The sequence below is a fragment of the Amblyomma mixtum genome, chromosome 3 (assembly GCF_055824585.1).
Source record: "Amblyomma mixtum isolate Tamu chromosome 3, ASM5582458v1, whole genome shotgun sequence".
In the NCBI taxonomy this organism is placed as follows: domain Eukaryota; kingdom Metazoa; phylum Arthropoda; class Arachnida; order Ixodida; family Ixodidae; genus Amblyomma; species Amblyomma mixtum.
Genome location: NC_143014.1, coordinates 135,646,311 through 135,656,856, shown reverse-complemented (window position 1 = coordinate 135,656,856; position 10,546 = coordinate 135,646,311). Strand labels below are relative to the sequence as shown.

The following is a 10,546-nucleotide window of genomic DNA, read 5'->3' as shown; positions in this document are numbered from 1 at the left end:
AATTATGACTCAAAAATGTCGATAGTGCGTTTCTCCATGACCGCTCTAACGGTTTCAGTCCCGTTCTAGATCTATGACCATCTTCCGCTATACGTATATGTAAACGGTACACATGCCGTGCTGTTCGCGAGCCTGTTTCTAAGACGTCGGGAAACGACAATCTGTCTCAGCAGAGCGTTGCTTGAAAGGTGAATTGACAGTTCGCCGTCAGAATTCAACCTCCACCACATCAGACCGGCCGAGGAGTGGCTTTGTCCTTTCCGTTTGACGAAATTCGCATGGGCTGTTGCCACACTGCAGGAACCGACTTTTCGCGCGTGTGTGAGAATGAGACAAAAGGAATGCGTTCACGTGGCTTTGACAGTGGGATGGCAGGTGCGACCGTAGACGACTAAAAAACCAGGCTGGCACAGATCTCGAGCTATTTCGCCATAAACTCGGAGGCGAAATAGTAGCAAGCGCACCCGCCACACTCTCAGCTATGCACAAGTTTGAAAGGCGTCATCTGGGTGCCTCCTGCACTGTGGTGTTATTGGCGACGACAACGTAGAACCCGATGAAGTTCCAGGTCGTGTGTTCGGTGTCGACGTGCTCGCCATGCACGTCGACAATGGTTTTCATTAAGCGTTCCGTTCGGTAACTTGTTTGCAGGTGGTACGCAGTCGTCCTCCTGTGGCTGGTTTCGCTGTAGTGAACATTTTTGGGCGAGGTCTGCAGTAGGCGCTGTTTCCTCGTACGAGGTGAGAACTTTGGACCATGGCGAATAAGGATGTTTTCGAAGAATAAGTTAAGCTTAACCTACGCTACCGAGAGGTAGAGGTTGCTACAATTATTCACTTGTTTCCAGATGTTGACGTGGAGAATGGACCAAGTATCTCGACACCGATCTGCTGTAATGGCTTCGTTGGCGGTTCAATTGACATAAAAAATTCAGGGGGGCACTTTGTTGACCTAAAGTGCAGTGAGGCGAAAGTCTTTAGCGCGGTGTTGCTGCTTGCGTCACTAATGTGTCGTTAAGATGTTAATTAAGTACACCATTGCTTGTGAATCTTAAATGCTGGAGACATTGAAGGGTGTTTGGTAGGCATCCGTCTGATTCGACGCCTTTCTGCAAACACTCTCCAGCGTCCTAGACAGGATGTCCACTGTCTCCATTGTTGTTTGCCCTATATCTGGAACCGCTCTGTCTCAGTATAATTAACAGCGCAGCTATCCGCGGTTTCTCTCTGGCTCAATGTGAAGTTAAAGTTTTAGCCTACGCTGATGATGTCGCCCTCTTTTGTTCTGACAAAAAGAGTGTACTTGAGGCTTTACACTTGACTAAACAGTTCTGCGATGTATCAGGCGTGGCTCTTAATTTAGAGAAATCCAAATGCTTTTGGTTGGGTCATTGGGGAACTAGGCCAAGCCAGTTCGGTGGCATATGCTGGGACTGTAGCCCTCTTGAGTACCTAGGCGTTCCGCTGCACCAAGTTCGCAACAGTACAGCCTACTGGGATTCACAAATTGTAACTCTACGGCGGCAAACACAGGCTTGGATGGGTAGGGAACTCTCAGTGTTTGCGAGGGCGCAGGTCTGTAACATATTTTTGTTTGCAAAGCACGCGTATGTCCTTCAAGTCCGGCATTGTGCGAGGAGGAAGGTGCAAGCAATACACAGAATATTTGCAACATTCGTGTGGCGCTCTCAATGGGAGCCCATGAGGCGTGACAACTTGTTCCTTCCCTTAGAGGGTGGTGGAGTGGGCCTTGTTCACCTGTTCGTGCATCAACTTGTTTCCCGTTTTTTTTTCTTTTTCAAATCGGGAAACCACCCGTTTCTGGTAGCTGTGCTCATTAGGCGGCTTAGTTTTCATTTGCCTTACTTATTCGCACCAACTGTGCAGGCTCGTGAGGGGACTTTATGGGGATTCCTTAAGGAGGTTGCTGACACTTTCAATTTCCTCACTGTGCGCTTCTCTTTAGAATACCTCTATAGCCTCTCGAGAAAACAGATGACCCAGGCTCTCACTGAGTCTTTGTTCCCTACACCATTGTATCGGCAGCCTTATCTGGGGTCTTTGGACATCAGTGTTCCAAAGCGTGTTAGGCGGATGTGCATTCAGGCAGCCGCTAAAACGTTCTTTTTCAAACTACACACAGCGACGCTGCCTGTCAAGACATTTCTTAATGACAAGGAGATGTTTGTACCCTGGAATGTGAATTGCCGTCTGTGTAACGTGCCTGAGACAATTGATCATTGCTTCATCCTGTGCCGTGATGCCGTGTTCTTTTGGGACATACTACAACGAACTCTTAAGAAGGAAATTGAAATTACACCATACACTATTAGATTTCTGCCTGTTGGCAAAAACTCTGTTGTGCCTTATGATCTGTTTGTGTTGATTGGACTATTCAGTCTTTGGAAAAGCCGTATGATGGACAGACATGCTGAGCCACCAAGATCGTCCAAATCTGTGTTACGTGAACAGTGTGCTTTGGTGAGGAGTGTATATGCTGCACGCAAAGAACCTCCAAGCTGGCTGCCGTGCCTAGATGCATGTGTGTGCCTCCCTGAATTCTGATGGGGATGCAGTGTTGAGTTAGGGCTATGGCGGGCTTGTATTAAGCAGCCCGGTAACTTGAGACGCGAACCAGTTTGATTGAAGTTTTCCACCTTTTTACGGAAGTTCTTCCATGCAATAAAAAGAAAAGGAAGTAGCGTAGCCATTAGCACGCTCGGCTGCGAAACGGAAGGATGGTGGTTCGAATCCCATCGTGCACGTATATTTTTTTTTTCTTGTCTGACTACAAAAAGCGCGACACCTCTGCTGACAACCTTCTGTCGACAATGATGAGACATTAAAGGCTTTTGCTGTAAAACTTTATTATAAGCAATTCGGGGCACACCCCTAGGTCCCCACACGACCCCACTGCACTCAAGTGTTTATGTTCCTAAGGTCCATAACACTGGCAGCCCGGCCAGTGGCTATGGTCTGCACGGCCGGGTCCTCCGAGCGCAGCAGGGTCTCCCAATCTTTGAGGTTCTCTAGGCCCCACGGGGGAGGGTCCGCCTGGCAGACGTAGAGGATGTGGAGGCCAGAGGCGAAGGGTTCTGGGCACAGGGTGCAGGCAGGAGGGGGGAAGAAGGGATGATAGTGGTCAGGGATGAGTAAGAGTGTTCGATGCAACGCCCGCCGAGTAGAACTCCGGCAGATGCGCAAGCTGTTCGCCGCATGGCCAGTACTCGCCACGAGCCGAAGAAGAGGTGGCAGCTGCACGTGCTAGAATGAACGTTGCTAAACTGCACAGTAGAACCCTCATTATATTTTTCTGCCTCATACGGGGAACGAAACATCTATTTTCGAACAATAATGGTCCCTAGAATGCGAACTTGTAAAAAAACTTGCTGTGGCTTAGCTAAGGTTAAGCCTGGATATCTCGAAGCGAAAAGCTGCGGCGATGCTCGTGGTTTAACTTAAGGTTTCATACATAGGGTTACAGTTTGGATATAGCTTTCTAGCTTTTCCAAAACGTGTTGTCTTAGGTATACAAAGCTTGTACAATCGTTATACACGGCTATTAAAATCTTTTTATTTCTTCTTCTTCTTCAATGGACACAATGTCTTGCACTTTCTGTATAGCCATAAAGATGGCCCGGTGATCGGAGTAGTAGCAAGCAGCTGTGTTTGCAGCCGCTACACAGTATGCAGAACGCACAGACTGTCTCTGGTAGACAAGGTCTATATTAGTTGTCCCCAATTGTGTAGTGTATTCAGTGGGAGACGTGACCAAGTCCAAGTCAAAGCAGCAGATATGAGAGACAGGCATTTGCTTTCCTTAAAAGCAATTTTCATTTCATTTTCCTTAAGGCCCTTACGGCGCGGTTCGGGTATCCACCGAGATATGAGAGCATGGAGGAAGAAAAAACTAGGAGGGAGCACGACGTCACAATCTTGAAGCCTAGTCATAAAAAATATAATGGAAAGCATCATGGGAAATACGTGACAAGGCAGCGGTAGCTCTTAGCCGGATTTCGGTTTCGGTTTCGCTCTCTCGCTCTACGAGCAACTGCGCGACGATCTGCTTGTGCTCACTGACGGCTCCGTGTTGAGCGCAAACTGCTCGCTCGCCGCAGCGGCCACCACCCCCGAGCGACGCGTGCGATGACTGCGGCGCAGTGGAGACCACATGCTCCTTCGCTGTGTCGCTTCTGCATTGCCGCGTCACGAGATGCTCGCGGCCTACAGGGCGCTGGGAATCATACCGGGCAGTCTCGAAGCGCTCCTGTGGCCGCGCGGCAGTGCGCGCACCCGTGACAGAACAATGGTGAGCATCTGTGCATTCATCGAGCAGGCGGGCTTGACTTCCCGCTTGCTCTACGCCAGGTAGTCCACGCGTGACACGAAAGCTCCGTGGGTGCCTCGGACGGTATACGCGGCCGGGCGCCCCACCCCGGCCGCTAGTGCAGTGTGCCGCGCGCGCGATTAGTACGAGACAGGACGCTACGTGCGAGCGGCTATGTACATAGAGTTCACTTCTTTTGTAAGTGATTGTGCGCAGCGGCCGGGAGACAGCCGCCGGCACTCTCTCTCTCTCTCGACAGCGCGAGAGAGAAGTACTTCACTGCTGCATTTCACGTCGGAACCGCGTATGTGCGCGAGCGTATTCGGCGCGACTTGTGCTTTGAGAACAGCGGAGAACGGCGGGCCCATGGGCGGGCCGAAGTCCGCCTGCCCGAGAAACAGAATCTCGCGCAGCGCGCCGGAGCGCTCGTTAAACACGTCCGTCCGCCGCGAGCGCTCTGGAAGCCATTGCGCCCCTTTTCAGAGGCTCGTTTTCTTCGCCTACTCTCGAGTTCTCCGCTTATAGCATGCGCTGAAATAAACGCTCCGTATGTGTGTAAAACGACGAAAGGAATTCATCTCCATTCTCTTTATGAACCACAGTTGAACAGTGACGATCGAGGTCGCGGCCGCACCCTTTGATGAAAAGTTTACCTGCAGTTTTCTACAGTGCACCCAAAAACTCGAGTGTAATCAACAGAAGTGTTGAGACGCGGAGCCTTCAGACAACCTCGAGCTCGGTACGCATTCCCCCAAAGCTGCAACACAGGCACTGCGCTTCTGCGCTGCATCGGAGCACGGACGTTCACTAAAAAGCACCGCTGGTTGGCAGTCTGGTAACTGTGGAGGGCCTATTTCCCAAGAGTCAGTGCGCAAAAGGGCCCTCGGCAGCGGCGTCAGAGGAGGATGGCTTGCAGAGGCTGAGCGCACTCTCTCCTGGTTTTTTTTTCCTCCATGTATGAGAGACAGGCGTCCTTCCCTTTCCTTAAAACCAATTTTCTTTTCATTTTCCTTCCCTTACGGCGCGGTTCGGGTGTCCACTGAGTACGAGTTTACTGGCGCACTGTTTGTCGTTCATGCCTTGCGTGACGTCGCTCGTTCTCCCGCATGCGCTGAAGTGGCTTTTCGCTTCGAAAAGTATATAATTCTGATTTTTGCATTTGAACAAGGTAAGGGGGCCGCGCGCACGCAGCCCCCACTACCAAAAATTACATGCCCCATCTGCCTCGATTGAAGCAGTGGCAGGCGTCAGCGTGGGCCCAGTGCAATGCCCACGCCTCTTCCCGGAGGCTCCTCCATCATGACCGAGGATGCCTCAGCACCAGGTAAGTATGCCGACCAGCTGTAATGCCCGGCAAGCCCATTAACTGCGACCACCATATCGTTGCCAGTGAGTTCTGTGTTATAGATGAATATTAAACCAGACAACAAAGTGTTTAAGCGCCAATTTCAAGCTCATAAGCTATTAAAAGTCATTTACCATTGGAACTCTAATTACTGCGCTGCTTGCGGAGCCTCAAACAGAAATTAAGTCGTTTAAACGTACCTGAAAGACTTTAATATGTCTGCATTCTTCTAGGGGCCATGGCGCCACCTGTCATCAATTTCTGTCTTCTTCCTCCTTTCTTTATATTTTTTGCTTGGTTAAAAATGGAACGATAATAAAAGAAGGCAGAGCTGGCCCCTCTACTAATCGCACAGCCATCGAGAAAAGCGTCAGCGGCGGCTGCACCTTTTTTTAGGAGTAGTAACTATTTAATATATTCTCATTGGGGTAGTTGACACGAGCGAAACGGAATCGGACAGATTCTTTGTTGGCATGGAGAAATCAGTAATTACAGGCTTTCCTTTATGCTTCGCTACATTGCTGAAATACGCATTCATTGCGCATGCCAAAAGCTGTCCTGCCGCACGCTGGCTGTTTGTTAGAAATTCTTTCATAGTGATGTTCATATTTCCACGCGGTGGTGACAATGCCGTGAATAGACGAGAAGGCTGATGTATCACTGAAATGAAATCTTTATTGAGCTGACTTGCGCCCACAAAGAAATGAACAACTCGGCGGCAGCAACAAGTGTGCTCGGCGGTCATCGAATAACAGAATCTCTGCCGCTCTCGGCCGCTGGGCATGGAACACATTTCGGGAGCTCCGGGAAGCCGACTTGACCAACCAATACACACGTCTCTCGAAGACATCATCGGGTCACCGCCTCCTTGCCCGACTACACATCCAACACACCACTCTCATGGAAGAGCGCGTACGTATTCCATCCCATGCAGTGGAGATGCGCCCTCCACGTGCGCCCTTTTCCCACGAACATGAACCGTGATGACCATAATGGCCGGCGCCTGGCGCGGGCGGAAGCCCTGGCCCGCCACTATGGATCGAAACCCGGCGTATTCTACGTTGATGCCTCCGGCCCCCACCATGGGGGATGGTACACGGCCGCAGTCGTCCACCAATCCAAAACAGTGAACGGCCTTACTTTCCGAGCCCGTGACATAACACACGCGGAGGAGGTCGCCGTTGCGTTGGCTGCATCTGATCCGACTTCAAAAACAATTATTTCCGACTCGCGAGGGGCCTGTCGGAACGTCGAGCAGGGCTGGGTGCCGTACCTAGCCTACCGCATTCTCCAAAACAGAGTCTACACCGGGGACCCCCTCACCGGCGTATCGTTTGGGCTCCTGCTGACATGGGCCTTGAGGGAAATGAGGCAGCTGACGCCGCCGCCCGCGCGCTCTCTCACCGGACATTCCCCTCCGACCCCGGCGATCAGGAACTCGAATTTATTCCAGCTTACACCTTTAAAGACATTGCTTTACTCTATCAATCTGGCCACGGTCTTTATCCCCTCCCGTGTAAAGATCTCTCAAAGACGGAGGAGCGGCTTCTCCTTCGCCTGTATACTAATACTTTGCTGCGCCCGGCAGCTCAGAAACACTTCGACCCTTCTTTCTCGGGCAGCTGTCCGCACTGTGCGGAGAAGTCTTCGGACATCTTCCACATGGTGTGGGCCTGCCCCTCCAACCCTGCTATCCCCCCTCACCCCAATCCAACCCGGGAAGACTGGGAGGCGACCCTGCTCGGCTGCTCTGACCTGCAGGCCCAACGGGCCTTGGTCGCGCGAGCCCGGGCGGCGGCCAACGCCACTGGGGTCCCGAACTAGGGACCTCCACCTAGTACTTGTAAGGGCTGGCCCCCTCTGGGCCAGCTCGTACATAACCTCTTGAAGTGTATCTGTGTATAAATGTTTTATTGCGAAAGCAATACTACTTGCACTTGGCGCGGTGACTACCATCGTGCCGTGGCGGTGACCACCATTGACCTTCATTTGACGTTGATTGCATTAGATTGGATTGGATTACATTAGATTGGATTGGATTAGATTACATTTTTTTTTGGTTTTTATGGGGTTTAACGTCCCAAAGCGACTAAGGCTATGAGGGACGCCTAGATTACATTGCATTGGATTTGATTGGATATGAGTAGATTGGATTGGATTGAATTGAATTGGATGGGATTGGAATGGAATGGATTGGAATGGTTTGGATTGGATTGTATAACCGATGCTTCACCACAAGACTAACCACAAGCACCACCACCAGCTACACTACCAGCTGTACCATGGCGTAGGTACGGATATTGCTTTCGCAATTACCGGGCTTAACCAAGCTAAGCCACAGCGCATTTTTTCACCACCACCACCACCGCGCTCAATTTCAAGCTGAGAAAGAACTTTCGAGACACGGTTCTCAAAGCAACCACCGCAATCTCGAACAACGTGGAATAAGTTGAGCATGGCTGCGATCATTCAAGATAAACCTGGTCGCATCTCGAGTTTCAAACAAAGTGATAAAGGCGCGCGCCGGCAGTTTTGAACATATCAGCAAACATTCGAGGCATTAGTCCCCTCTTAAAGAAGCATCGACCCGATGTTTAAAAGGAAAACTGAAGATAGCCAAATTAAACATGGTTTGGTTTATGGGGTTTAACGTCCCAAAGCGACTAAGGCTATGAGAGACGCCGTAGTGGAGGACTCCGGAAATTTAGACCACCTGGGATTCTTAACGTGCACTGACATCGCACAGTACACGGGCCTCTAGAATTTCTCCTCCAAATTAAACATGAAGTCTCGGAAGTCTCCATATTCAGGAAGCACTCTCTAGAGTGAGCACCTTTCGGTGGGTGTGTCTGCAGACACCAGTCGCTAAAAATGCACTCTTATGCCCTTACAGTAAACTAAAAAAATCTCTCTTGTGCACGTCTTGTGTAGCAACAGATATTTTAGACCAGTTTAGTTTTTTGTAGACGTCTGTGAGGCGTATACTGCGCTCATTGAGGACGCTGCTTGGGTAAATTTCGCCAGAGCCGTTCAGTGCTCTGAAGGGCTCAATCGAGGGCAGTGCGCTAATCTTGGCAGACGCTCTGGCCGAGATTACCGATTACGAGATTACGGCTGGTCAGGGCTCATTGCGAGTGCGGGAGAGAGGGTTCACGGCCATTCACGGAAAATTGTTCTTGCGATCGAGCGGTGCACTGCCACTGCCACGGCCACCGGTGGAAGCGGCTCGACCTTCGACAGCGCTTTATCGAAAGCGACGGTGGCTGCGCCCTACCGGGAATAGCCACGCGCTGCAGTCGCGTGATAATAGGAGCCCTGATAGGCCAACGCGTATGGGCCGTAAAGCCGGTCGTTATCGCAGAATTCCTGACGCCCCATGCGTTCGGAAGATACGGAGCTCTGAAGCACTCCATGTAGGCTTTTTGTGCGCAGCTTTTCTTTCCTCTTTATCTCCTGTTTTGCTGAGCTGGCCACTCGAGCATGCATGCCAGTCTCCCTGTAATACCTTTTTAACGACTTACAGCAGGGCTCAGTGTTAGCCGTAGCACATTCCGTTATATACCAATGCCATGATATAGCTGGATGTAGTAGCGAACGTGTCAGCACAAGGGGAAAAAAAAACACTCGAAACAGGGAATAAAAACAAAGCGCAACTTTTTCATCATCACAAGGCATGTTGAGACCATCGCAGGACAAGTGCCTGCCCAGTGATTTGCAACTTGGCTCTCTTATATCGTCAGGCGCGACCAAATATATATATATATATATATATATATATATATATATATATATATATATATATAAAAGGTGCAGCCGCCGCTGACGCTTTTCTCGATGGCTGTGCGATTAGTAGAGGGGCCAGCTCTGCCTTCTTTTATTATCGTTCCATTTTTAACCAAGCAAAAAATATAAAGAAAGGAGGAAGAAGACAGAAATTGATGACAGGTGGCGCCATGGCCCCTAGAAGAATGCAGACATATTAAAGTCTTTCAGGTACGTTTAAACGACTTAATTTCTGTTTGAGGCTCCGCAAGCAGCGCAGTAATTAGAGTTCCAATGGTAAATGACTTTTAATAGCTTATGAGCTTGAAATTGGCGCTTAAACACTTTGTTGTCTGGTTTAATATTCATCTATAACACAGAACTCACTGGCAACGATATGGTGGTCGCAGTTAATGGGCTTGCCGGGCATTACAGCTGGTCGGCATACTTACCTGGTGCTGAGGCATCCTCGGTCATGATGGAGGAGCCTCCGGGAAGAGGCGTGGGCATTGCACTGGGCCCACGCTGACGCCTGCCACTGCTTCAATCGAGGCAGATGGGGCATGTAATTTTTGGTAGTGGGGGCTGCGTGCGCGCGGCCCCCTTACCTTGTTCAAATGCAAAAATCAGAATTATATACTTTTCGAAGCGAAAAGCTTCTCTACGCTAGTCAACACCGCGCTTCGCGTGAGCCGGAGCCTTCATTTGCCACTTCAGCGCATGCGCGAGAACGAGCGACGTCACGCACGGCATGAACGACAAACAGTGCGCCAGGAAACTCGTACTCAGTGGACACCCGAACCGCGCCGTAAGGGAAGGAAAATGAAAAGAAAATTGGTTTTAAGGAAAGGGAAGGACGCCTGTCTCTCATACATGGAGGAAAAAAAACTAGGAGAGAGTGCGCTCAGCCTCTGCAAGCCATCCTCCTCTGACGCCGCTGCCGAGGGCCCTTTTGCGCACTGACTCTTGAGAAATAGGCCCTCCACAGTTACCAGACTGCCAACCAGCGGTGCTTTTTAGTGAACGTCCGTGCTCCGATGCAGCGCAGAAGCGCAGTGCCTGTGTTGCAGCTTTGGGGGAATGCGTACCGAGCTCGGGGTTGTCTGAAGGCTC

The 10,546-nt window shown here is 50.5% G+C and overlaps 2 non-coding genes across 2 annotated transcripts; one reads left to right on the top strand and one right to left on the bottom strand.

Annotated features, from left to right (window-relative positions):
* Positions 1-5,497: 5,497 nt before the first annotated feature.
* LOC149352035 (U1 spliceosomal RNA) lies at positions 5,498-5,658 on the bottom strand. The gene has a single exon (XR_016291952.1). It is a non-coding gene; the product is annotated as a U1 spliceosomal RNA (small nuclear RNA).
* Positions 5,659-9,877: 4,219 nt separating this feature from the next.
* LOC149352034 (U1 spliceosomal RNA) lies at positions 9,878-10,038 on the top strand. Its single transcript, XR_016291998.1, has one exon. It is a non-coding gene; the product is annotated as a U1 spliceosomal RNA (small nuclear RNA).
* Positions 10,039-10,546: the final 508 nt, after the last annotated feature.